We start from the raw sequence: 24571 nt of genomic DNA on the forward strand, positions 1-24571 counted from the left end.
ATTTTCTACTTTACCAAAGCAATATATTTATATTTCAATCTGCGCGTTAAGTGATAAAAACAACATAAAAATACTTCGCCTTCTTTTTTATAAAAGAGTTACTACTTATCAAGGCTCGAAGGCCTCTCGAGGATAAGGGTTAATGAATTTAAGGTAGTAGTGTAGTAAACGTTAATGGCGTAAATCGGGTAGAATTTGATTATTTAAGAGAACAGTTCAACAAGAACATTAGACTTGAAATTACCATATTGTAGTCGACCGGGAAGCAGACCAAATGGAACAGTGTCCACAGGCAGGCAGTCCTAGGGAAAAAAAAAAAGCTTCATTCGTGGAATCTACGTTTAGATTAAGGCACAGATAGAGTGGGGGATTTTTTATAGTGTTTGTAGCTAGTTAAGTGTTTTTTGTGAAAGTTTGGCAAGGGAAATCCATAGATTGGAGTTCAGGCGAGCACTTGCCATGAAAATAACGATAGAGCAGAAACAGACTTGCAACGTCCCTTCTGTGGGAAAGAGGCTGCGGGGAAGAGAAAAGGGGCACTACCTACTAGGTTTCGAAGTCAGATTTGATGTATGTGTTCCATTTCAGATCAGGAGTGAAGGTCAATCCCAGAAGCTTGTCAAGACATAAAACTGTATCGAATTATTCTCTCTCTTCCCCTGTGTACCTAAAATCTAATGGAGCTTGCATGAACAAAGTTTCTTTCCAAAAACTTCCTACTTATTGAACACAAAACTATAGGATTGCTTCTCTACGGACTACAACAATTTCTAAGTCTAATGTCAACAAATATACTTCGAGTCGTCCTCTGAATAAACAAAACAACGTTCCCAATGCTTTCAGAGTACAATTCTTCCATTCAACTGACAATCTTGTTAACCCTTATCCTCGAGTAGCTTTTGGCTTTGGTAAGAAGTTAACCATTAGTATAAAAAGTATCTACCGACAGACAGCACCTCTAACCGTGATGGGAGGACGCAAATACAAAAACGACAGTTCTTACGAGCGGGGTAGACCAATCAACACTAATACTGGCCGCATCTCACGTTATTTAATCCGCTTGTCAGACGAGATAACAAAGAAGAACATTGGCGCGTCGTGAATTAGTATCTGACAAAGGAATTGAGGAATGGAGGTGTTCGGGCATTTTAACAATCAGCAAAAGGCGATAGAGCAGCAAATGGAAGAAAGAAAAACACGCGTGAATATACCCATGAGCCGACAAATCTGTTCACAATTAAATGAGAATAATGAAATTTATTAAAAGTTATCCCATGCAATGGAAATCGCATAAAGTGTAAGTCAGTGACCAGTTGTCTAACAATACTAAAGGGGAAGTTAAAGTTGTTAAACAAGCTACAACTTTATGTATACATATATATATATATATATATATATGTGTGTGTGTGTGTATATATATATGTGTGTGTGTATATATATATATATGTGTGTGTGTGTATATATATATGTGTGTGTATATATGTGTGTGTATATATGTGTGTATATATATATAAATATATATATATACACACACACACATATATATACACACACACACACATATATATATGTAACTACTTCATTTACTCACATAAAATTAACATACGAAAGTATAAATTTATGCGTAAACTTTAAGTATGTACTTCAAAAGTGCTCAATACGTAGTTAGAGCTAGTTAGTAAGTTATAAAATATATATGGCGATTAAGCTACACTGAATATTTCGCGTGTGGATGAAACGCGGAATATTTAGTGTAGCTTAATCGCCATATACATTTTATAACTTACTATATATATATATATATATATATATATATATATATGTGTGTGTGTGTGTGTGTGTGTGTGTGTGTGTGTGTGTGTGTGTGTGTGTGTGTGTGTGTGTGTGTGTGTGTTTATTTCAACCTCCGGAATTTTCACTTAAATCATTACAAGTTGTTTCAATAGGCAGGACAATAAATTACCTCCTAATCTCGTCAGACGATCTAAGCCAAAATCTCTATACACACACAAAAAAAGAAGAACCAAAAAGAATAAGAAAAATTCTCTAACGGGAAACTTATCAGGATAATACAAAGCTCAACAATTGAGGTGGCGCTTATATAAACAGCTTATAGTTTAGTTATCGCTAGACGTCACTATTCTAGTATGTTACATAGCACATTTCCTCGTCTGATGAGAAGCATTAAGCTTCGAAATACCTAGGTATAAAAGTATATATATATATATATATATATATATATATATATATATACTGTACCCCTAATTAATGTATTGTCTTTTGAATGAATGATTAAATTAATATGCACTGTATATATAGTTATATTGTCGTTTTTCCTTTTTCCTACATTATATATATGTTTGTATATGTGTGTGTTTGTGTGTGTGTGTGTGTGTTTCCGGTAAGATATGCCTTTTTAATTATATTTCACTCTTTGTGTATACCAATCCTTTTAGTTTAGAAGCTCGATGTTAGTTCAAAATAACAACAGAGCGTATGTAAAAAACAATAACAGTCTAAGTTCTAAATATTTATTTTACTCCTTCCAGCATTTCAAAACTTCGCCATATTTTTACTGATCTGTTTTTCTGCTTCCATGACTGTACTGACATGCAGAAGTTCAAGTGTTATGTGAACATAAATCTTGCTGCTCAACTCCCTGCATAGTACCCCGGTAAATATGTTCCCAAATAGTAGCCCCTTACGACTTAGTGTCACTGTGCCTTGTTTGGGGGTGAATATACAGTAAAAAAAAAAAAAAAAACTTTGGGTTGTAGTTATGGGTTCACATCTTGCCAAAAAGTTTAGCTATGCTTACGACGACTGATTGGTAGAGATACCCGTGTCCATGGATAACTTTTATGCACGTAGAAATAGTTTAATGTGCAAATATTTACTTATCCCTTATGACTTAGTGACACTTTGTCTTATTTGAGGTGTATAACTAGTATACATATATATATATATATATATATATATATATATATATATATATATATATATATATATATATATATATCATGTAATAATGTGTCAAACTGTAAAGTAAAACTGGCATTATAAATATTTGTAATATTATCTACCCGGTCATGAGTGACATAACGTGTGCCGGTTACCCCCGGGGATTAAATAAAGGGTTCCGTTCGAAATTCCTTACGGATTTCAGAGTTCGACAGAGAAACTTACGACTTCGACATCCAAAATACACCTAAAACGGTCGGCGGTTACATCGGCGAAAACGTTTCTGAGAATAACATTCAAGACGAAGACAGTAGTCTGAATAATCCAATAATTATAGTACATGAAAACGGTGCCTAATCTAGAGAAATAAAAGTCAGATGTAGTATGAGGTCTTATGTGTCATGTAAGTTTTTTAACATGAAATTTGATGCACAGTCAGTGATATCATGTAGATGTAGTTCTTATAAAGGACAGATAACTGTCTTCCAATTGACGTTCAATTAACGATTACAATACATCCGAACGCTCAAATAGAGAAATAAAAAAACAGATTTAGTATCAGGATACTTTTCTTAGACGGAAACATGTCTTATATGGCATATACTTTTTTTTTTTTAACCTGAAATGAGTTGCACAGTGTTATCAATCCTCATCTAAAAAAAAGTCAGAAACATTCACTCAAGAAGATCTTAAACTGGTATAATTGCAGGTTTAGGTAACTTGGATATCCTAAATTATTTGGGGGAAGTGGCGTGTTAAGGAGAGGCGTAGAAGGAACGCGTTGAAAGAAAAATGTTCTTTCTTTTCGGACAAGTATTCATTCTGTCAAGTAGATTGATAGATAGGTCAATAGTCGAAAAAGGGTTTACTTATTGGTGTATGTATGAAAATGGTTTGGCTATTAATATGTATTTACTTCGTTAATGAGAATGGGGAAAATTATGGGGAGTTAGAGAAAGAAATGGGAGAAATATATGCGTGTGTGTTGACATGCAAACACATGTGTACTGGCCTTTTATTTTAATGACTCATTTACAGTTAAATGAAACCAACTATCTGGAGTTGTTTAATTTTCTCTCACTGCAAGAACTTAGACACCAAAGTCGGAAAGTGGGATTGAGAATTTACCGCCCCAGAGGAGGGGCACTCTGACCAGCAAAAAGTACCTGAGCAGTCCCGTCGACATTCCTCGATAAGGGCTCCTCACAGGCGATTAGCAATGAACTAACTCCTTCTCAAACAGAGAAGGCAAAACTTGGGAGGGTGGACCTCCTAGAACTGCGTAGAACCTAACTCCCTCCACAAAACCAAAAGGGACCAGATCATTACAGGAATAGTCTAATCTCCGTTGATTTTGAGAGCCGAAGATAAAAATTCCTAGCCGATTTGAGCCACCTGAATTCGTTAAAGGTGTGTTGGGCGAAAGCGAAAGTGCCCTTAACGAAAGGGAACATACTGTATGTGAAGAGGTAGCCGGGTGCATTAAAAAAAACTGCAATATTTAAGAAATTCGAGAAATTTCAAATCTGCCAGGTGTTAGTGATCTTTGACAGGCTTGACATTTTCCTTTGCTAGCTTTTCAAAAGTAATTCTAAATAAGTATTATGTAGTTTGTATAATCGTTCGGTAAACGTTAACAAGAGTAGTTGACATAGATGTACTGATACTACTGCTTGTGGTGAGGGGATACCTCTGTCTATGCGTTTAATCATATTTAAAATGATTTGGTGCGTCAGTCTTACGGCATATCACCCGTTCTAGGAATATTTAAATATTAAGCTCAATGTGGCAATACGCCTTGTTTCTGTAAACGATTCACTAGATTGTTGTGTTTCTTTGTTTTACGGAATATCAACATTTTCAGAATTTTTAATGCCGAAGTCCGATGATAAACAACCCATTTTAGACTATTAAGTAAAGAAAAAACACACACACACGCATATATATATATTATAATATAAAGCTGAATGTGTGTGTGTGTGTGTGTGTGTGTGTGTGTGTGTGTGTGTGTGTGTGTGTGTGTGGTCACGAATAGGCTCCTATATGGTTGACTATTAAAAAAAAACTGATTACATATAATGATAGAAGATGTATCGAGACACAGGAATGGATATGTTTGATCTGGCAGAACGGTGGTTCATTAAAATTATGGGGTCTGCGTTCGCGCCTGGTCCACAAAGTATGGAAATAAAAAAATTTAAAAATTAAAAAAAAAAAAACGTTTAAAAGTGTTTTTGATATGGATGTACATAATAATACTTTAATAAGTATGTTTTAATTTAAATAGGGATGGTATAATTTAATATGTCGGGGTTTGCGTTCGCGCCTAGTCTCCATAGAATGGAAATAGGCACAAACTTTAATAAAGACTTTTCATATCTATCTGCGTAAGTATACTTTGATAATTTTTTTTTAATTACATTTTCACCCCAAACAAGGCACATTGCCACTTTGGTGTACAGGGCAACAACTACTGGGGCACTATGTAGGGATTTGGGCAGCAAGATGTCTGTTCACGTTAAACTTGAACTTCTGCACGTCAGTACAGTTGGGGAAGCAGAGACCTGGAATGGAATTCCAAAGTCTAGCGGTTCTGGGGAAGAAACTACTGGAGTAAAAAGATCTTTTACATCTAGGGATCTCTACAGTGTGGGGTGGGATTTTGCAGCCTGTCGGGTCTGTTCACGTCGTGGGGGCACAAGTGCTTGCAGTTCGTTAGAGCATTCACCATTAAAATACTTGTAGAACAGGCAGAGGGATGCAAAGTTTCGTCGATGGGACAGAGGCCGAAGCTTAGATGCCAGTTCAGGGCCTATCAGATTTGCGACTCTCTTTTGAACCTTGTCAAGGATCGAGAGACTAGTAACCGATGCCCCAGCCCAAATATGACAGCAATACTCCATACATGGGCGAATGGTTGCCTTACAGAGTTACAGGATATTTTCGGGTGTTAGTAGTTATGTTTCAGTTTGAAGAAATATGGTATAATAAAATTATGGGGTGTTCGTTCGCGCCTGACCTCCATAGAATGGAAATATGTTACAAAGTTTAACAGGGTTTTTTAATATAGATCCACAGAATATTGTGATAAGTGTTTCAGTGTGAATAGGTATGGTATAATAAATTATGGGGTTTATGTACTTTATTTTTACTTTTATCATGTTTTTCTTTGGCTATATAATTTGTGGAACAGGATACTACGTGTCTATTTCTCAACCGGCCATCTTTAAGTCTAATATGAACAAATAATTGTTGAGCCGCCATCTTGTATAATCAATTCTTGTTTAGTAATCTTCTGCCTACGCCATCCATTGTTTCTGGTCATCTCGCGGAGGCGATCATCGTTTAAATGACGATTCCTTTAATCTTGATCCTAAATTAATTTAATTTGGTGGATTTCTATAATACATACATTAAAACAATTCTGTGGATTACTTCTATCAGCATTTTTGGTTTATTCAATTCCTGCTAATTAAATAAGGAACTCAATTTGTTTATTCAACGTGGTTGATCCGATCTTATGTTGCTTCATTATATTACATACTTTTCATATTCTGATGCGATTGATACAACTAGAATGGGAACTTTTCCACCTAAGGTGAAAATTACCGTTTCCAGTGACGTATATCACATTACACTAGATTAGGTCTCACCTGGATCCTCAACAATCTGATCCAAGCTTTGCCCAGTCTTCTCACGTTTGGGATACATATTTTAGCGTTAAGATTCACTATTAATTATTCATATGATAATATTTATATTGCATTGCTTTTTATTTATTACTTAACGGATCAAATTGATTTTTGTCTCAATATTAAATATGCATATGTGTTAATGGATCAATTTTTACTTTCTTGCTGTTGGAGCTGGTTATACGTTATCATTGCACGTTCTTAAAGCTAATTGCTAAGCCAGTCATCTCTACATATACACACACGTCTGGCACATTGGTGTTGATCGTTAGTATTTATATGTTCTGTTAATATTTTCTCTTATTCTATCCAACGGAATGCATATGAAACTCTATAAGAAGCAAGTGTTGTCGCTGTTTTTTTATTGTATTGTTGTTGAATATCATTCATGATGATTTGTTGGCATTCGTTTCCCCGATATCTTTCTATAAAGAATTATTTTCTAGAAAGATATCAGGTGCTTACGGGAGGGGGCCACGTGCGCGTTGTTCGGCATGAAATCCAAAAGGGCTCATATGCATTATGTATTTCTGTCCTAATATTAAAGTTGGTAAAGTCCATACTCCTCATGGGCAAAGTTTTGTGTCCGCATAGGAGTATAGCATTCCTGTATAGGAGACACTTGGACATCTGCGGGTACGTAAATATAAACATGAAATTGAAAAATTCCTCGTAATTTGAAAATAAGATTTTGTGAAATATCTCATTACAAGTTTTGTTATAGCTACGTGCCCAATCATATACGTTACAGACAGGAAGTTGTTAGTGAGACGTGGAAAATGTGAGGGGTATATCTTTCTACTTTTGCTAAATCGACAGAGAGATGGGTAGAATTTGGGAATAACTGCTCCCCCCCCCCCCAATACGAGAGGCGTTCCAAAGATAACGCTTCCTACTATTTTGTGTTCGTACGAATGGTTCAGAGTGGATTGCAAATTGATGTTCTATGATTATTGAACATGCACTCATGACCTCAACGTTCCATTGCAGATATTGGTGGTGTGAGACTCTAAGAAAGCAATTCCTGTTATGGATGTGCAACAGAAGCAGAGACACGTATTGAGAATGGCGGTGATTATGTAGAAAAATAAATTCTGGAACACAAAATTTCACTCGTTTTAAGTGTATGACTCCCGTATTCGTAGCTCTTCAACTTTTTGGGGTTAAAAAAATAAATCTTTACTTTTAGATTGATCCTCGTATTTATACTGTAAAGAAAAACAAAACATCTGAAATATTTTTTAACGTCAAGTATTGTTAACCCTGGCTCGATCCAAACTACATATAACCCCCTTGCATTAAAAGGCTATACAACATAAGTGTGTGATGATATTTAGCATTTTATCAAGATGTAGCAAATTTAGATGCGGATGCGCAAAAATAAGATTAAAATGTAACATTAGGTAGAGAACAGACTTTCTCTTAAATAGTGTCTACGCAGTTACGTCAAAAAGAGGAGGACGCTAGTGAGACGTGGTGAAATGAGCAAATAAGATCTTTCTAGTTTTCAGAATTGATACAGAGAGAGAGGGAATAGATCGATCATTTAAAATCTGGCCCCTCCCATTATGGGAATGGGTTGATAGTCTATGAGCGTACATATAAACTGTAAATATTTTTTTTTTTTACCTCAAATGATTTTGTACTATTCTTTATTAATAACATTTATGATATTATGACTTATTAAAAAAGAAAGAGAAGGCATCTACGACGAGAGAGAAGTGCGCGATGGTATTTCGTATTTTATAATGATGTAACATATTTAGATACCGGCGTGTTAAAATAAAGTTAACATTGGAAGTGTCCACGTAAGGTTAACATTAAATAGAGAGTGGGTTTTCGCATTGAAAGTAAGAACTACGTTTCCACGCAGTTACGTCACAAACAGAAAGTTGCTAGTGAAACGTGACGAATAAGCAGATCAGAGATGTTTCTTTTTATTGAAGCAGCAGAAATAGGTAGAGATAGGGAGGGGGAAGGAAGGAAAGATAGCGTTTTTGATAACTATTCCCTCCATCTATCTGGGCCGGCTCCTTGTTCGGACCAATGTGATTCTATCTCTATCTCTATCTCTCTCTCTTTCTCTCTCTCTTACTCTCTCTCTCTCTCTATCTCTATCTATCTCTCCCTTTCCAGATTACCCTGTCTCCCATCAGCTGCCTTAGATTTTCAGTATCACACTTAGCGTCATGTGCAATTAGAAAGAAAGACGATACATACACCTCTATGCTACGAACAATGTTAAATATATCTTGGAAAGATCATCTCACAAGACAGCAACTTTATAGCATCCTACCTGCCATATTTACTACTATCAGGTAGAAGTCTACGATCTGCCACTCACTGCCAGAAGAACAAGCAAGAGCTTATATATATAGTATACATAAAAGAAAATACCCCCAAAATATTGTTAAATCGTAAAAACTGTGTGCTCTTCTTGGTATAATGACTGTTCTTAAAAAGAAAGGAGATACATCTATAACAAGGAAACAGGAAAGGAATCACTGCTACAAAATATAACTGCGCGCGTAAGTAATCGTCATTCAATAATCTATGAGTTAACACTAAATAAACGTCCGAGACATGAACCGTGAAGACATTATTTTGTAAAAGACAATCTTAAAACATGTGGCATCGTTGTTGTGATGGAATGGTGTCAGTTGGTAGAAAATCGATCGAGTAACGTGTAATAGATTTAAACAGAAATCAGATATTCCATTTGAAAACAAGCACTCAGGAAATAGCGTATGAACTTAATACTAAGTTAATTCTATCCATGCAACATTAGTAAAAAAAATGGTTGACAAAGTTGTTATATTCAAAACTAGAGTAGAAAAATATTTAAGATCAGATAACCAACAACCGTGTGAAGCTGACATGACAAATGCCTTCCTCAAAATCGCGCAAAACATGTCTGCCTGTTCTATAAACATAAAATGCAAGTCAGCGATTGGACATGAATTTAAAAAATACATATGGAAGAGTATAAGAAGGCTATAGCAATGCAGAGAAATGGACAAACGAAAAAAAGATCTTACTTGTTTCTTATTTTATTTTAACTTCGTATATCCATTTATTTTTCAAGATAATCGCAATAATAATAAGTAAATGTAAACTTATTGCTTGATGTAACCGGAATGGTGGAGGTCTTAATATTTCGAGATAACATCTCCTTTTCAAATACATTTGACGATGCAGAAGTATTATATGTTTGTAGACATTACGAAACACTGAAATCTTGTTGTCGCTTACTGCTTAATTTATGAGACGATCTTCTTCTGTCGAGATGCTACAATATTTCATGGTTGTGAGATTGAGTTATGGTTGAAAAGACGTAGTTGTAATTTTTATGATGAATTAATTTGCAATTAACTCATCAAATGTCTCCCCCCTCTCTCTCTCTGTCTCTCTCTCTCTCGCTTTCGCTCTCTCTCTCTCTCTCGATCTATCTATCTATCTATCTATATCTATATCTCTTCCCCTTTCTCTTTCTCTCTAAGTAAATAAAAAAGAGATGAATGAAGCTATCCACAACAAGTATAGAGGGAAAAGGAGAAAACGGGCGAAAAAGAGAAAAGGGGCTATATATATATATATATATATATATATATATATATATATATATATATATATATATATATGTATATATATATATGTATATATGTATATATATATATATATATATATATATATATTATTTCGTGTATCTACATAAAATGTTGTATGGATATATAGTATTTCATATATCGATTTTCAGTATTTACTTGTGCTCAATACGTGAGTAGAGCTTGGTAGTAAGTTATGGAAATATGGAATGGAATTCGTGTTAGCAGGTGTTTTGATCGTTTGAGAAAATATATGCTATTGGTTAATGGAAACATTAACCCGTGGGTTAATATATATATATATATATATATATATATATATATATATATATATATATATATATATATATATATATATATACGAGCAAACAGTTAATAAAACATGTTAAAAAAACACTTTGAAATGAGTTAAAAACATATTTAATCTGAAAAGGAAACACTAGATAAATGGATAGTCCTTAATTCGCGGAGTTTCGAAGAAATACTTTCCTTCTCATCAAAGGGTAGGAATTAGCAAAATGCGGGATCGGATTTTGCATGCAAAAGTATTTGATGAAACAACAAGTAAGTCAAAGATCTTACTTGATAACAAAAAAAGTGAAGCAGAGGGAATATGGTGGAGAAAAAAGGTGATTACACATGAATGGATAGTCTGGTGGAAGATAAATAATCCAGTGACGGTAAAATCCAAATATATAACTTCAAGAAAGTTAATTGAATTTCCATTTGCACAAGTATGCACAATTCCACACATTCAATACTTTTATTGTCATCGAAATAATCGGTGAACTCGTCCATTTTTCAATCAAATCGATTGATTGCCTGTTTTAGTCAGGGATCCACCGTGGTGTACCGGTTAGAAACTTGACATGTCTCCCCACAGTGTCTTAGTCCACAATATATTGTAATCTACATTCTACTGGAGAGAACCTACTTTTATGAAATTATTTTTATGTGATGGCTTGACTAAAAGTTTAAAATTCAAAATTCAAGTATCATGGTTCAATTGTGCTCTAAACAGTAATTCATTTTGAACGCGCCTCTGTCTTATCCAAGAACCTAATATTTATTTTTTTATACTGGTTTCTTTGCTTGTGCGCTGATAAAATTTCACAAATGCACTTGTTATGCTAGGTTGTATAAAGGTGTTAACTTTAGTCTGCTCCTTTTTTAATCGGTTTTCTGATTATCGGTATTTATCGGAGGCATTCCGATGCAAAACCTATCTAATAACTTTTCTTAGACACACAAAGTATATTTGTGTAAAACTTCCAAAAAAATTTGGTCCATCTGTTTCGGAATAGAATGAACTTACATGCAAACACACAGAGACACACACTTATATATATATATATATATATATATATATATATATATATATATATATATATATATATATATATATATATATATATTTATATGTGTGTGTTTTGTGGTTAAGGAAGGTGGTGTTTGATCAACACAGTTGGGGAGCCATGATTTAATGTACTGTTTTGTTTTTTAGTCCATGAAACAGTGTTTCATAGTAAACAACTGATGATTCCTGAAATAACATTAGGACTATTTCGAATTCAAGAAAGCAAGTTTATTGTATAGTTTTAAAGGCTATATATAACTAACAACCATCAATGGAGTAGTAAATAGCTCTCATCATTTACAGAATCAGTAAGATCTTCAATGATGGAAGTAGTACCATTAAAACGAGCGACCTTAAGTGCTCTAGAATCTATTATTCTACATATTCACCAACATTCTCAATGCACTTTACCAGAAATTCAATCAGGCATTTCTGCTTCTGGCGTACGTTCATGACAGAAATTGTTTTCTTAAAGTTTCACACTGTCAATATCTGCAACAGAAATGAATCTTTCAAGTCATGAATGCATGAGTTCAGCCATCATAACAATGAAATTTTCTACCCCTTTTAATCCATTCGGGCGGAATAAAAAAAAAACATAGGAGACATTATTTTGGAACGCCTCAGATGATGATGACAAATTAAAACACTTGACCAGTCAGAAGTCAAGCACCTCCTTGATCCCGAGAAAGTTCATCGTAATTGACATAAGTCGCCATGTTAATTCATTTCAACATTTCGTATATCATGAAACGGCTTTCTCTCAACGCAGTGACTAACCTTAAGTGAAATTTAAGCAGACTTATTAACCTATTTCATAAAGAACAACGTATACTTTTTGTGCGTATAGTCTAAACTTTGAACGGCAAAGATCACCCTATTATCTTTTGGTTTGTTTGGATTCATATGGTTCATTGTTTTTGTTTGTTTGATTATTTTTCTTTGCTTTTTTTGTAAATTAGGAGAATAGAAAGTGAACCTTTGTTTTAATGCATTAAACTGCAAAACTTAATGTATATTTTTCAAACCTCTTTCCTCTAATGAGAAGAATTACATTTTTCGAAACTTCGCGGAATAAGGTCTTCCATATTTTATTTGTACTCCTTGTCGGAGAATAACAATTTTGCATACATTCTTTAGAGGTTTTTAATGCTCAAAAAATTGCAGGCTATCAAATTGAAGAATGGCTATGCTTCTAAATATTGACTAGTTGATTATGTTCTTGTTGTGTTTGTGTTGCATTAATGTTTTAAAGTTACATTTAAATAACAATTTTCCATTGTGCGGAGTTTCTTTTTGCCTCTCGATTTGAATTTATTTTTTTAAACTGACGTGAACACTAGGATACTTCAATTAAAAGTCAACTAAGAACAGGTAAAATTATAGAGGAATAAAAGGCCAATCAAATTAGGTATAGTTTGTTTCAACAGTTACATTAAATTTGTGGTTTTTGCGAACTTTCTTTTTGGCGCCATATATATATATATATATATATATATATATATATATATATATATATATATATATATATTGTTACATTTTCACCCCAAACAAGGCACGTTGCCACTTTGATGGCTACTATCAGGGACTTACGTTGCAAGGGTACTATGTAGGGATTTTAGCTGCAAGATGTCTGTTCATATTACACTTGAACTTCTGCATGTCAGTACAGTTGGGGAAGCAGGAAACCGGAAGAGAAATCCAAAGTCCTGCAGTTCTGGAGAAGAATCTATTAGAGTAAAAGGCTTTCTTACATCTAGGGATCTCAACTGTTTACGGGTGGAACTTCGCTGCTTGTCGGGTTTGTCGGGGGTATTATCGTCGAGGGGGTACAAGGGTTTGTAGTTCGCCAGAGCATCCACCATTAAAATACTTGTAAAACAGGCAGAGGGATGCAACATTACGTCGTTGGGACAGGGGCTGAAGTCTAGATGACAGTTCGAGACCTATTAGGTTGGCGACTCTCTTTTGGACCCTGTCCAGGAGCGAGAGACTAGTAGCAGATGCACCAGTAATAGATGCACGATCCCAAATGTGACTCCATACATGTGCGAATGGTGGCTTTGTAGAGGTATATATATATATATATATATATATATATATATATATATATATATATATATATATATATATATATATATACAAACAAACAATATATATATACAAACAAAGGGCGTTGCAAAAGTACTGCTTCCTACTTTTATTCCGCACGAATGAGCATGGAATGCAAATTACATTGAACTTATGCATTCATGAACTGAAGGTCTCATCTCTCTGTTGCAAATAGGGACGGCTTTAGACTCTAACAAAGCAACTCCTTTCATTGATGTGCGTCAGAAGCAGGCATATACTATTGAATTCCTGCATTGAATGGTGGTTACTATGTAGAAAAAGAAATTTGGGAGCCGAAAGGTTGCTCGTTTTCGTAGCTTTTCAACTTATTGAGTTATAAAAATAGGAGGTCTTACTTTTGGAAAGAACTTCGTGTATACATGTTCATGTGTGCGTGTGTGCGTGTGTGTGCGTGCGTGTGTGTGTGTGTGTGTGTGTGTGTGTGTGTGTATGTGTGTGTGTGTGTGTGTGTGTGTGAAGACAGGAAAAAAAGAGGAAAGGAGTGCTGATACAGACAGAAACTTGTTTTTATGGAAATCAAAAAAGTTTAATTTTCTTGTTATCTTGGGATAAATAAAAAAAACTTGTAAAACTTAAAAAGCGTGTCCCCAATAAACACATGTAAATAAGAACGCTGTCAATACACATATATGTATACATCATTACATAAACTATATATATATATATATATATATATATATATATATATATATATATAGTTTACATAAATACATAAACAAACATATACACATGTGTGTGTGTTTTCTTGTGATTATGTGTGTGCATAACTCTGTATAGTTATAATGAAAACTAAAACGGGTTCATCGCTCTGAATATTAATGTTTTCTAATGGAATAAAATCTCTGTCAAAACTTAATATCACCATTACCATTCATTTAGAACACACGCATACACATACATATTAACACACACACACACACATATAGTCCATTTTTTATATAATGTTTTTCCTTATTGAACTGAAAAATAATAAATTTATATATACTTACATTTATTTTATTTTGTTTTAAATTTCATTTTATGATATTCTCACCCTCATATAAGTTCTTGTATAAAGAATCATATTCTTTAAACATATATGATATATACTAGCAGATCCACCAGGCATTGCCCCGTAGTAAAATACGCATCAATCTTATATTTTAATTCATGCAGATTTCTCATTTATTATTATAAAGCACATTCTCTATTGATTATTATCGAATTTATAATAATGACTAATGTGGGAGCGCCCGGCTTAGAGAGATTGTGAAATATGCTTAAATATGATATTTTAATTCGTCCAGATTTCGTATATATTATTATAGAGTCGTGATTCCAAAAATAAAAAGAGTTGTCATCAGCTAGAATTGAAACCGAGAGCAAAATTGTAGCATTCAAAAAAGCTGGTGACGTTACTACTGTACCAACGTGACACGCATATGAACTGATTAAAAATAAACTAAGATGAATGTACAAAATGTATAACGACTTTTTCAATTTTTACCCTTTTTGACCCATTAAAACCATTTTAACCAGTTAAAGACCCATAAAAGAATGGTCCATAAAAAATCCAATCATTTGAGGCCCATAACACCGCTTTGCGACTTTTAGTTTCGGAAGAGATAGAGTTTGAAAATATGGAGACAGAAAAACAGACGTAGTAAGTTTTATAAATTAGATTTTACAAGTTATTTTAAAAAAAACTCTGACTCGGGTATCTTCCATTAAAATCGAAACTAGAACGTTTGGCGCTCCATTATTCGTTGTTAGTTATCTCTTTAATGCTGTTATCTGATCTACTGACAAATGGATACGAAACTAGTTATTATTGTTTAATTTTGCACATGAGCAAAAGTAACAGCAGGAGTAATGTGTTATTAGGCTTACCCTGCCGAGATCAACTATTTTGTTTTCAATATTGACCAAATTTTTGCCAGCTAAAAACTAAATCGAAAGTATGCTAGGGGTCCAAATACCCTATATATCGAATTTCAACTCTATCGACCAAATATTCAGATAGGAGTTTGGTAGAAAATTTTCACAATATATATATATATATATATATATATATATATATATATATATATATATATATATATATATACTGCTCTATCTACTTCGGTATTGAGCACTCTTGTATTAACCTCGTTAAACTTCAATGGTTGATTATCCTCTGGAAAACAATAACCTCAGATTATATACATTACTATATATATATATATATATATATATATATATATATATATATATATATATATATAGACACCGCCAAAAATGGCCGAAAAATCAAATTGTTGTTGTTTTTTAAAAGGAAATTACATTTATTAAAATCCATTATTTCTGAGTAACTTTTTTTCCAGAAAGATAAAACCCTGAATTTTATCATATAGAAAGCCGAATAATGTAAAACTTTTTCTACTATTTTTAATTAAATTTTAAATGTTACATTTTTCCCAAAAGTTAACAATTGGCGTTTTTTGTTTTTCACAAAAAACGTATATAAATAGTTAAAAAAAAAAAAAAAAAAAAAGGTTTTTGAAAGAATTAATTTGTTTATTTCTTGTCTAACTGAGATTTAGGGTGATTTTCTATGAGAATATGCAAAAATATTATAATATAAGTACCTGGATTTCAAATAATTCCACTTATTCATATAGGCAACCAGTTACTTCGAGTCGATTTGATTACTCTGTTTACATTTGTACTTGAAAAAGCAAACTATGGAAGACCAAAAAGCTAAAAACAACTTATTTTTCAATGACGAAAATTTCAATGTATTATTAACGCTGAAATGGCCAGTACCAGATGGGTGACCATTTGTATGAGTTTGGTTTTTAATGTGTATGTGTGTGGGGGCCAGGCTCTCCAAAATGGGGAGGGGGCAATTTAAAGCAAAATAAATAAAATTATTTCAGCGCGTTTGGTCCACTGTAGTCGAAAGGCGGCAAACGTTTCCAAAGTGGATCGAAAAAATAATGATATTTTTAACAGAAAGGGCACAATATTTATCAATTTTTTTTTTTGTATCGATTCTTCAAAGCATGCCCTGTTTAATAATGGGCATGCATTATTCGGCTCGCTATAAAGAAAGTTTTAATTTATTCATCAAAGATTTTAAAATGGCTTTTTTCATATAAATATTACATATTTTTTTTTTTTGTTTTGCTTAACTAAAATTAATTATTTTACTTAACATATTCACCGAATTTCACACTTCCAAACTCAAAAGCGGGGTAATTAAACACAATCGAAGTTCTGATATTCAGACGTCAGAATAAGCTATGCAAACAATTATTTTTTTGTTTGCTTTTTTTTAATCTATTATCCCGTCCCTTACATTATTTTAAGCATATTTGGAACCCCCTCAAAACAAGGGGGGGTTCGTAAGCAAATATATATATATAAATATCGTTTATGAAAAATAAGTACACTGTTATAAAGTTCATTCTTCTCTTAATAATCGCTGAAAATTTCGTATTGATTGGATAATTACCTGATTTTTGGTAGATTTTTAAAAAGACGGTCCGTCAAAAAGTACTTACCTCCCCCCCCCCCCCAGTTTTGGCGGTGCCTATATGTGTGTGTATGTGTGTGTGTGTGTATGTGTGTGTGTGTGTGTGTGTGTGTGTGTGTGTGTGTGTGTGTGTGTGTGTGTGCGTGCGTGCGTGCGTGCGTGTGTGTGCACGTGTGTTAAAACTTTTTCATCTTAATTATGCAAAATGTGAAAACTATGCATGGATAGAATTCAGCGTAATAGTGAAATGAAAGTAAGCACCTAATAAGTAATTAATTAAAGCTCGTGTTTTTAATGGAGTATTCAAATTAGTTAACCTTCATGAAGTCATATGACTGAGTATATTAAGAAGTTTGTTTTTAATATTTCAAGCAGAAAGAAGTCGGCTATCAATGCTAATATAACATATATATAAAGTATAGCATATATATATATATATATATATATATATATATATATATATATATATAAAGTAATAATTCATAAGGCAAACATGGAGGCTACTTTACGAGTTAAATACTTCTGTCCTTCCAAACACTCGAATCTGCTTTTTCTGGGGCTAACACTTAATCTCAATATATATATATGTGATTAGTAAGTTATAAAATATATATATGGCGATTAAGCTACACTGAATATTCCGCGTTTCATCCACTAGCTTAATCGCCATATATATTTTATAACTTACTAACTAGCTCTACTTACGTATTGTTTATTGAGCACTTTTGAAATAAATAGTTACAGTTTACGCATAAATTTATACTTTCGTATATTAATTTTATGTGAGTAAATGAAGTAGTTATATATATATATGCATAAATATATATATATATATATATATATATATATATATATATATATATATATATAAAATCAAAAGGATATAGTGTTTACCTGACAATGTCGAACTTCAAACTAATATAAATACCGGTGTTTATATATAGACAGTTTAATCCCAACCGAATAAAAAAAGCTCAATACGCAATAGAGAGTGGAGCTTATTATAAGAGAACAAAAATAAAACTGTAAGTTGAACTTTACAATCAAAATTTATTGTTCGACTGGGATACGACTCCAAAAAACAATTTACAAAGTCCTTATTTTCTAACCGGATTATATACATCATCACACTGGACTTTACTTTGGACTCCATTCTCTCTAAAGAAATATTTTCGCCTTTCAGAGAGTTTTCATGTAAGCTGAAATATTATGCGCGCTTTGTTTTTATATATTTATTTTTTTACATGTTCAACATTTTTTCACTTGTTTTTCTTGGCAATTTATGATTACAATAAAATTGCTGCAAATATAATTGGCTGATATCTTTCTGTCCTCTGATGAGAAGAATAGCAGGAATAGCATTCTTTGAAACTCCGTGTAAATTGTTTTTTGGAGTATTCTGTCGAACAATAAATTTCGATTGTAAACTTCAACTTACAGTTTTAATTTTTCTTTCTCTTATATATATATATGTATATATATACATATATATATTTTTTTTTACATATATATATATATATGTATATATATATAATATATATATATATATATATATATATATATATATATATATATATGAGCAAACAGTTAATAAAATATGTTAAAAAAACACTTTGAAATGAGTTAAAAACATATTCAATCTGAAAATCGGAAAGGAAACACTAGATAAATGGATAGTCCTTAATCCGCGGAGTTTCGAAGAAATACTCTCCTTCTCATCAGAGGGTAGGAATTAGTAAAATGCGGGATCGAATTTTGCATGCAGAATTTATATATATATATATATATATATATATATATATATATATATATATATATATATATATATACTGAATGTGTGAGAGAATATATAATTATTTCCATTGCCAGACAATATTGCAGCCATTGTCAGACAACATTGCATTGTGGCTCTTGCTGGCTGCAATGTTGTCTGGCAGTGGAAATAATTATATATATATATATATATATATATATATATATATATATATGATTAGTTCTTTTGGAAAAAGAATTCCAGCAGAGTGCTCAATTAAAAGGAAAATCCAAATTTTAAGAGCGTACTTATATTTTGTGTACAGAAAGTTGTTAGTTGAGACAGGTCATTGGTACCGTCGGTTTCAAGCCCGATAATAAGGCCCGTTTAAGGTATCCTTATCGAGCTCTCTTCAGCCAATATTCGTCTTTAAGAGTACGCTCTTAAAATTTGGATTTTCCTTTTAATTGAGCACTCTGCTGGAATTCTTTTTCCAAAAGAACTAATCATATTCGCCCCCACCAGGAATTTACGGTAAATACCAATAGCCTAGTGGTTGAGCACTATCGGGAAAGAACACCACAAAACAGGAAGTAAAGACCACCTTCTTTAAAAACAACCGGAGATGGAACAATATACCTTAAATTACTCCACTAAAAATATACCAACACCAAGTAACCAGCTGTATACAAGAATCCTACTATCGAAAATTGAAGATGTAATTCAGAGGATGAGATGGAAGGAGAGACGAATATTGGCTGAAGAGAGCTCGATAAGGATACCTTAAACGGGCCTTATTATCGGGCTTGAAACCGACGGTACCAATAATGACCTGTCTCAACTAACAACTTTCTGTACACAAAATATATATATATATATATATATATATATTCTTTCTCAAACACTGAGTTAGTAAAGTAGTTGATTGCATAATTTTACTTCCCCAATTGATCATTTAAATGTGTTATGATATATATTTCTTGTGGTCTTTTGGTCTTACCAGATTCTAGGACAATAATTCATCTAGTCTGGTAGAGTAACATCACTTGAAGAAGGTGCGTCATTCTTCGTAAAAGCTACTGTTGGTTAGCCATACTGAAAGATCTTATTTGGACTGCGAATCCTATGTGATTGTGAATATTTGGTCGGGTTTACTTGTAGAGAAAAATATATCCATGCCAGATCGTCCTGACAAACCCCTGTACAAAAAACCTTACTCACTCGAGGTATAGTAGGCTTTCAAGTTATCCCACGTATTCATTCAAGTGTTTTGCATAAAAATATTTGGTAGTCAATTTATTTTAATGGTAACCGATTTTTCTTTTTAATGAATTGAAAAACGGCTGACACTGCAAAACGAAAATTGAATCAGCTCAAAGTATTAATTCAATTCGTCAGAAGAGCACACAGCCATTCCAATGTACTCATCCACGGTCACTGTCAATTACATATGTGCATATATGCATATATACACCCACTTGCATGCATTAATATATATATATATATATACATCAATATATTACATTGGAAACGGCGAGCATGAAAAGTAATATGGTTAAGATTAAGGTTAGAAAAGTAAAAGGGCTAGTTGTTAAAACTGGAAAAGAAAACAAGATATTCTAGCAAAAATAAAATAAATTTTTAACTTAAAGTATTGCAGCATTATAATTTTATTTTAATTCAATTTAATATTAAATTTTAATGCTGCATAATTTTAAGTTACAAAATCAGTATATTTTTACTAGATTATCTTGTCGTTTTCTTTTCCAGTTTCAACAACTAGTCCTTTTACTTTTCTAAGCTTAATCTTAACCATATTACTTTCATGCCTGCATTTTTCTGTGTAATCCATGATTTTTCCAGGCTTTGTTTGAAATAATAATTTTTGTGTGTTCAATATCATATACATTGTCAACAATTCATAAAAAGTATTACCAACTTCTTAAATTGATTAAATAAAAATATCAAATAAAAAATGTAATTAAGTGAGTAAACAGAAAGAAAGGACCAAAATAAAGAGAGAAACAGAATTAACGGGCGACGTCGTAAGCGAAATATTATCAGCCTTAGCACGGCAAAGAGCATCACCTTTGTTAACTCTCTATGTATAACCCAAATAAGATGGCATGCGAGCGACATCCCCGCTATGATTTATGAAGGTGTCGACAACGAAAAAGTTGCTATAGTAACCAACAGTCACTGAGAATAAACCGTCTCTCACGTTCCCTACTACTTCTGAGAATTTTTGAAGACCAGTAATTCTATTTTTGTTTTAATGAACGAAAATTGAATATTTTTTTTAATTTCAAAATATAGCTGACTAGGTGACTTGTGAACTGTAAAAATTGTTTGGGATTTGATCGAAAAATGAGTGAGCGGTGAAGCTTTGAAACAGTTGTAAATGACTAAAATTAACATTTAACCATATATTCAAGCACGGTAGTGTTTGAATATATATATATATATATATATATATATATATATATATATATATATATATATATATATATATATATATATATGCAGATTTAAGACTGTAAAATATATTTTACATGAATTTATTGTTCGACTCGATACTCAAATAAGGTATATTGAAATTTCCTTAATCTGCGGAGTTTCAATTTATTCCAGGTTAATATTTTCCAGGGATGAAACAACCAATGAATTTTAACAAGGTTCATACAAGAGTGATCAATATCGAAGAAGGGAAAGATATACATTTTATTTGTTTTATATAAGCATTTATACGTCACTACACGTTCATGAACATGTTTTGGTCAGCTAGGCACCACTAGCGAGAGACATCTTCACGCAATGCTGCTAAGTATTCATAATTACGGACTCTACTTTGTATAAACAACATTGCCTGAAGAGGCCTCTTGTTACTTGTAACTCACTGACCGAAGCATGGATGGGTAGCGATGTGTGTGTGTGTGTGTGTGTGTGCGTGTGTGTGTGTGTGTGTGTGTGTGTGTGTGTGTGTGTGTGTGTGTGTGTGTGTGTGTGTGTGTGTGTGTGTGCTGTTTTGGATTATTACTCCTGTTTTTATGAGGAAAAAAACATTATTGAATAAACGGTTATTGATTCTACGGGAGTTAGAAACATATATGGAACATTCAAACGGAAAGCATTAAGACGTATACAGAATATAAGAATAATCAGTGCGAGATGAGATTACCACTTAGAAATAACATGAGCTATAAGTAGGAAAACTATTTGAAAAGCACAGCAAAACTAAGGGACACAACTCTTCCTATGCGTAGGTATGAACCCTACACGAGTCTCAATGTTTTATGTTGTCGGCCCCGTAGAATAAGTAACCATTTATTAAATTCCTCCTGAGAACGGAGAGAACAGATTCTGCACATAGATCTTAGGTAGTACGAGAAAATTTGTTAGTGGAACAACTATTTAAAATTGCCTTCATATGCGGATATAATGAATGCAAGAACTAAACACACATAAACATTTAATTTTTGGAACCAGTGATAATACGGCATAATAAAGTTGTCACACAGGTTGTTATTAGATCATCGAAGTTAAGTAACGATGAGCCTGGCCAGTAACCGATGAGTGACCATTTGAAATAATTAGGCGCTGTATGTATTGCAGCAGGACGTGGAAATCTCAAGGTGTGTATCTGGGCGCGTATAAAACCACTGGAAAAGATGCACCTTAGTTTTCGTTAAGAAATGCGTCTAGGAGAAGAAATATTAAGACGTAAAAACCTGGGTCTACTCTCAGCTTTCTCTTTATTTTATTTTTTTTTATGGAAATCGCTTGGTGTAAGGAACTAAAAATAGAACATCAAATTCAAAAATATATATTTACTAACGTTCACGCCACTTAGAGTAAGGGGCTACTATTTTGGGGTCATGCCTAGGGAAGATGAACAACATATTGGTTTACATTACATTTTAGCTTCTTTATCTCATTACAGTCAGGGAAGCAGGTAGCAGGCAGGAAATTCCAAAGTCTAGCTGAGGGAAGAAACTATTAGAGTAGAGAGCTTTCTGGTATTTAGGGACCTCAACATTGAAGGGGTGTGATTTTGCTGTTAAGCGGGTTTGTCAGGGATATGTACGCCGAGGGGGCACAAGTGCAACGAGATCATGAGAGCACATTTCATTAAAATACTTGTACAATAGGCACAGGGATGCAACATTGCAGCGAAACAAAGCGGTTAGAGCACTACACAAGTGGTGGACGGATGCTTGTTTAAATAGACATTTGGCGAGATTATTTACGGGCAACGCTCCCGTGGGTCGATCGGTAGAACTGCTTACTGTCATGGTTCTAGGTTCGATCCTCGGCTTGGGAGAGGTGCTAGTATAGCAGCATTAATGAGTTGTGATACAACAGGACTGTTTGTTGATGACTACAAACATTATATATATATATATATATATATATATATGTATACATATATATATATATATATATATATATATATATATATATATATATATATTCCTGGCTACTTTGTCTTGAAAAGTTGTTTTGTTTTTTGTTTTTTTTTTTTGGTTTTGTTTTTTTGAAAAATGTTTATTCTATTTCAACAATTATTTATCTATGAAAATATTTTGCACTTATATTTTATTTCAAAGTTTTACATTTACTTTCTACGTATGTTTGTCTATCCCGTCTCCGCATATAAAGGCAATTTCAAATATTAAATATGAATATTTAACTTTCTTACCTGCCTCGAATGCCCAGTCTTTATTTGTTTTTTTATGTTTGTTTCCAAAGATTTTTTTTCTTGCTCTTCATGTATTTGTAATGTCTTTTTTGTAAGTTTTGTTTTTATATGAGTAAAAAAAAAAAAACGTTTTAACAATCAACTGGTGCTTTTTTGGGTCGGGGGCCCACGAAGCGCTTCCTCCAGTAGTGCTTTCCCGGGCACGACTGATGTATTGGCCACAAAAGTCGAGAGGAGAAAAAAAGCAGAAGCAAGAATAAGGACAGAGCCGGGCCGCGTCAACCACACGCCAGCCACACAAAACCTGGCGCTTTTTGCCCTCTCCCTTTAAAGTAGTCAAGTGGGTGGATACGTTGGGGACGGTGGGCGGTAGAAGGTGAAAGGAAAAGGCTATCTCTCTTATTTTCCATTCATTCGCTTTCTTTTTCTTGCTTTATTTTTTATCGCCTGTCATTCTTTGCCTTTTTTCCTATTCATTCACATCCTTTTTTTTTTTTTTTCAATGCTGCTAATCCATGGTTGGTTGAAAGTTTTTATGTACGCCCGCGTCTCTACAGATGTTCACGCGAGCTTGTGCATGCCCAATGTGCTTCGTATGTGCGCGTGTATCATGTACGTCACACACACACACACACACACACACACACACACACACACACACATATATATATATATATATATATATATATGATATTTTCACTCTAAACAAGGCCCAGTGCCACTTTGATGTAGGGGGCTACTATCGGGGCCATAAGTTACAGGGATATTATGTAGGGGGTTGAGCAGCACTGTGTCTGTTCACATTACATCTTGACGTCTGCATATCAGTAAAGTTGGGAAAACAGGCACCCGGAAGGGAGTTCCAAAGTCTAACA

At 33.3% G+C, this 24571-nt stretch overlaps 1 protein-coding gene across 4 annotated transcripts in view; it reads right to left on the reverse strand.

The window, feature by feature from the left end:
• LOC145278532 (uncharacterized) overlaps window positions 1-24206 on the reverse strand; it is a 409834-nt gene extending 385628 nt beyond the window's left edge. For all 4 annotated transcript variants that reach the window (XM_080130667.1, XM_080130669.1, XM_080130668.1 and 1 more), the window contains exon 1: window positions 23697-24206. The gene's annotated coding sequence lies outside the window, so the exon portion shown is untranslated. The remainder of the gene's footprint in view (window positions 1-23696) is intronic.
• Between the last annotated feature and the right edge of the window lie 365 nt (window positions 24207-24571).

The sequence above is a fragment of the Euprymna scolopes genome, chromosome 1 (genome assembly GCF_053919585.1).
Source record: "Euprymna scolopes isolate OS-2025 chromosome 1, ASM5391958v1, whole genome shotgun sequence".
Taxonomy (NCBI): Eukaryota; Metazoa; Mollusca; class Cephalopoda; order Sepiida; family Sepiolidae; genus Euprymna; species Euprymna scolopes.